The sequence below is a fragment of the Arachis ipaensis genome, chromosome B9 (genome assembly GCF_059453495.1).
Source record: "Arachis ipaensis isolate K30076 ecotype BB chromosome B9, ASM5945349v1, whole genome shotgun sequence".
NCBI classification, from domain to species: domain Eukaryota; kingdom Viridiplantae; phylum Streptophyta; class Magnoliopsida; order Fabales; family Fabaceae; genus Arachis; species Arachis ipaensis.
In genome coordinates, this window is record NC_142444.1 from 80543547 (window position 1) to 80549546 (window position 6000).

Genomic DNA, 6000 nt, shown 5'->3' on the forward strand with positions numbered 1-6000 from the left:
AGAGACCACTTCACTCCCTCCAGAAACAGAGGAGTTCATTCAATCGTCAAGAACAAGGGAGGAATCAGAAGAACAAGAAAAGGAGGCATCCATATCAAGTGAAATTCCTATAAAGAAGGAGGAGGTTGTGAGAGTATACAAGCCCAAAGCTCCATACCCACAGAGGCTACTAAGGGTGACAACGGAACATGCAAACTCACCCCCAAAAGACTCAATGCAACATCATGCAGTAGAAAGGGAGGAAATCAATCAAGGAAGTCCACACCCCAATGAAACAGAGAGTTGCGGAGAGGGTGAATCCTTTAAGCTACCAATTGAAGAAGCTCTTGATGAGGAGGATGCTCCAAACATCATACAACACCCAAGTCCTGAAATCAAGATGGTGAAGGCAATCAACATGAGCACTAAAAAGAGGATGGTGACCAAGAAAAGAAGGAAAATATTCATGAAGAAGAAAAGGTCAACCAAAAGCCATCCCACCCCTACCCCAACAAGCAAGTTTACTCAAGCTAGCAACATAAGAAAGCTTGCTGGGGAGAGGCACTCAAAACAAGGGCCATTAATTGGCTCCTCTTTCTTCTTGAGGTCATTCCTCTTAACAAACTGGATGAAGAGGAAGAAATTCATGAACAACATTTCAAGATAATGATTAAAATAGTGCTTGTTGGGAGGCAACCCAACCGTAGGTAACATTTTCTTTCCTTGCTTAGTTTACTTTCAATAATTTGACATATGATTGCATTCTAAGTTTGGTGTTGCCATGCAACAAAATGATTTTCAATCTTCACTAGGTATTTGCATCATTCTAAAATGACAGTGTCACAGTAAGTTTGGTGTTGCCACTTAACTTTCATGCAAAGTACCATGCCAACACCACTTATTAATGCCATCACAATGTTTCTGTTTTTAGTTCTTGTGCCTTTATTGTGATCCTTAATCTTGCTTGCTGAAACACATGCATACTCACACTTTATTCTAAGACATTCATGATCCATCATAAACCCCATCACCACTGTTTTACTTGTTACTTGAAGATAAGCAATCATTCTAAGTTTGGTATGGGAAGGGGAAGAATAGGAGGAAAAGGAAAACAACAATGAAAATAAACTACAAGGTAGTAAAGTTCCCTTTTTCTCTTACTTATTTCCATCACTTTAATTGCATGATTGTCTTCTATTTTCTTTATATGCATGTGTGATTACTCCTTGTGAAATAAGCATAGTTGATATTTGATTTGTAACATGTTACTCTGATATCATGATTATCATCTTGAACTTTACTTGCACCCAATATTTTTAAGAATGCAACAAAGAAATCATTCTTTTGAAATGAAAGTGTTGAAGAATTTTATAAATCTTGGGGCAAGAAAAAGATTAAGAGGAGTGGAGGTTCTGATTGTATGATTGTGTATTGAGGTTGCATGTTTGTGAAAACTTGCATGGGAGCTCATAGACAGGAAATGAAGTTTAGAGAAGTATTATGGAATTTCTCAAACATCTATTGATCCAAGAAGTAGTAACAAAAGAAAAACAAAGAACAAGCCCAAGGCTCTAAGCATCAATTACTAGGAAGAAAAAGAAAGAAACAAGAACTCAAAGAGTTATTGTCCTAGTTAAATGCTTGTGGTGGATTTGTATCAAAGAGAGAGCCTTGAGCAAGTAAATCATAAGGGGTGCTTCAACACCTAATACCTTAGACCAACTGGTTTCGGAGTATTGATTGAAAGCTTATCTAAAGAGCCGCTTTGAGACATGACACTTAGAGTCGAGGCCAAAATCCAAAAAGAAAAAAAATGCTAGAAAACAAGTGCTGCTTCAAGGTGACAATCTATAAAGAGACTTCCATAATATCATTTGAATGAAAGTCCTAAGATCTAAGACTTCCAAAGTGTAAGGACTAATGAGCACTAGAATCCTTGCATAAGCATACAAATTAGAGTTCACCCCATTGTCACTTATTCACTTCGCCCACTAAGGCATCATAAGCAATTCTTCAATACAGTCCAATTAAGAGAATTTTTTATGCATAGTTCTTTTCTTGCTTGGGGACAAGCAAGATTTAAGTTTGGTGTTGTGATGCCAGGGCATCTTGGCTAGTTTTACTAGCCATTTTTTCTATGCTTTAGGTTGGTTTTATGCATTTTCTTAGGAAGTAAGCAAGTATGTGGTTGAAAATGCATTCATACCATGATTCAAGCAAACATTGTGAATTTTGAATGATTTCATGAGAATTATGCATGAATTGAATGATAAAACGGATGATGCATGATCTCATAATTAAGAGCAAGACTTTGATGCACTTTATTTAATTGATTTTAGGTAACAAGAAGCAGAGAAGAGCCATGTTATTAGCTACGTTAGTGCCACTAACGTGGCCATTAACGTGGAAGAAAGGAAAGTTTGCAACGTTAGTAGTAAAGTTAACACCACTAAAGTCTTCGAAGGTCATCTCAGCCCACGTTAGTTATCCCGTTAGCACCACTAACGTGGGCACTAACGTGGAAGAGAGGAGAAGCCCCAATGTTAGTGGGAACGTTAACGGCATTAACTTTGAAGAAGGGGAGCATGGAAAGTTAGTGGCAATGTTAACGCCACTAACTTTAGCAAAGCAAAGGAAGACCCACGTTAATGGCCACATTGATGCCACTAACGTGGATCATTAACGTGGGCAAAATGTCACCCGGCAGCCTGACCATGCCTTCATCAAACAAGGATAACTTGAGCCACAAAGCTCCAAATGAGGTGATTCCAGTGGCATTGGAATGTTTGATTCCAGAGCTTTCCAAGCATATATATCACTACATAGTAGACACTAAATTTGAGAGAGATGAACATGGTATCAACCTGTAGTAAGGCCAGCTGACCTCTTCAATTTCCAAGAAGTATAACTCGAGCTGTAGAGCTCCAAAATATGCGCTTCCAAACGCGTTAGAAAGTAGACATCCAGGGCTTTCCAATAATATATAATAGTCTATAATGGGCATGAAATTGGAGTACAAACAAGAGGAATCTTTTAAGCCCCAAAAACACCAACTAGGTAGCAAGTGTGACGTTAGCCACACTAACTTCAGCACTAACGATTAGCACCTGGACCTCAACTTGATTCACTTCTCTTTCAAGGACCACCCAACCACAAGGAAGTAAGCCCACAAGTGTCAACCAATCAGGATCACAAGAAGCATCTAGAATAGGAATTTTCATTTAATTGTAATTTACTTTTAGTTTCATTTCATTTTGTAATTTAGGAGAGCTTGTATAAAGGCCTTAGTTTTAACATTCAAAATTGAGGGGATTGGATGGAGGACGGTATTCTGAGGGCTGGACACACCAGAGAAGAGGGGTCTTTGGACTCCCTCCCCTCACACACTTTTCCTTCTTTTTCTTTTCTTAGTAGGAGTTTAATTCTAGTTTGTACTTTTCATTTATGAACTTTGAAGTTTCAATTTCAGTTTTAATCTTCATCTTTATTTTTCTGCACTTTCTTTCTTTTCTGTTTTGGTAGAGCAATGAACAACTAACTCTTTTCATTGGGTTAGGGAGCTCTGTTGTAATTTGATGGATCAATAATAGTTTTCATTATTCTTCTTCTTTCTTTTCTCTTGATTTTACTAGAAAGCTTTCAATCTTCATCCAATTGGGTAGTTGTCTTGAAAAAGAGGCTATTCATACTTGGATCTCCTCGGGACCTTGGAACAGGAATGAGGAGATCATGCTAGAAATGCTTTCTCATGTTGGACCAAATTGGGGTTTGGATGGATATAGTGACATATAATCCTACCAACACTTTGATTTGGAAATACATGTGGTATAATCAGTGACCATACTTTATCTCTTTCCATGAGCAATTAAATCAAGGAATTGGGCAATTGTTCAAGCTTAGAGAGATTGGGTTGCCAAGGAATTGGGATCCAATCACTTAAGATTGCCAAGGAGATCAATGAATACATTGATTGAGGAAGAGATGAGAATGAACTTGATCCGGAGAATGCAACATCTCCTAAGCCCAATGAATCCCCCATTTTTTATCTTACCCATTCTCTTTATCTTCTACCATTTACTTTTATGCTCATCTCCCCAAATCCCCATTTAAGATTTTACAATTTACTTTCCACCATTTACATTCTGCCATTTACTTCCAGTATTTATATTTTCTGTTATTTACTTTCTCGCCATTTAATTTTCTGCAATTCCTCAACTCAATTTCTGCTTAGCTCAACTAGAACATTCCTCTAATTAAAGTTGCTTGACCAATCAATCCTTGTGGGATTCGACCTCACTCTATTGTGAGTTTTTACTTGACGACAATTCGGTATACTTGCCAAATGGAAATTTGTAGCGACACAAGTTTCTGTGCATCAGGAAGAGATGAAGTTTGGTCACTGATTATACCACACACCTTCATAGATCAAAGTATTGGTAGGATTACATATCACTATATCCATCCAACCCCCAACCTAATCCGATGTGAGAAAGCATTTCTAACATGATTTCCTCATTCCTCTCTCAAGGTTCAGAGGAAATCCAATTATGAACAACTTCTCTATTGAGATACTTGTTCAATTGAAAGAAGATTGAAAGCTTTCTAGCAAAATCAAGAGAAAAGACAGAAGAAGAAGAATGAAAACTATTACTGATCCATTGAATTACAACAGAGCTCCCTAACCCAATGAAGAGGGGTTTAGCTGTTCATTGCTCAATTTAAGTCAAAAAGAAAGAAAAGTGCAGAAAAAGTAAAGAACACTTAATCTTCAAAGCTTGATTTCTTCTGAACTAAAACTCAAATCAAAACTCCGATTTCACCAAAATGATCCTCTCTTCTTCCTCTACATAACCATGTGACTTATCAAGGTTGGAAATAAGGTGAGATGGCTGATAAACCAATATTTTATGGTTTATATTATGTTTAATTGTGTGGTTTTATCATGATCCTTACCCGCTTATTCATTAAATTAGCATGCATTTATATTTCCTTCCTGAATTTATTACATCTTTGAAAACTGCTTCCTAGAGACTTTAATCATATATTCTTAATTCTCCTTTATTCCATTCGATGCCGTGATCTGTGTGTTAAGTGTTTCAGGCTTTACAGGGCATGAATGAGTTGGAGATTGGAATGGAAGCTAGCAAAAATGGAAGGAACACAAGAAATTGAGGAGATAACTAGCGAGAAGTGACGCGGTCGCATGGCACATGCGACCGCGCGAAAAAGGACAAATTGCAGTGACGCGGCCGCATGGATTACGCGACCGCGTGGCATGGAACAACACGAGTGATGCGGCCGCATGGATGACGCGCCCGCGTGGTAAAGCGAAACGCGAATGACGCGTCCGCATGAGCGACACGATCGCGTGACTTGCGCGATCTGCATAATTTGCAGAATCGCTGGGGGCAATACCGGGCTGTATTTTGACCCAATTTTTGGCCCAGAACAGCAGACTATAGCCAGAGAACATGCAGAAACTAGGAACAACATTCATTCTACAAAGTTTTAGTTTTTAGATCTAGTTTTACTCCTCCTCTAGGTTTTCTCTCTAGACATTCATAGTTTTAGGATTTTAATCTTTACTCGCTCTTTGCATTAGAACACTGAGAAGAGTTATTACCTCATCAAGACTCTGTCATTCTAATTCGTTTTCTTTACTGGGTACTATTCTTCCATGTCCTTTGCTTTGTTTAATTTCACCATTGGGATACTTTTTTGCTTATTTAATACAAAGATTACTTTTATTTTCTAATTAATCAATTTAAATTTTATTTATCATGTCTTCCATTAATTCCCTTTCATATGTTATGGATTTATTATTTACAATGAGCGAGTAGTTCCCTCACTTGATGGGGAGTTGATTGAAAGGAACTCTTGAGTTGGAAGGATTGAAAGAGAAATTGTAATTGGGTTAATTGTTGGATTGCTCTCTAGTCACCAACACTAATCCCTTTGAACTAAGTGGGTTGCAAATCGTGAATAGACGTAGTATTCCAACTTGTTTGACTTTCCTTTACC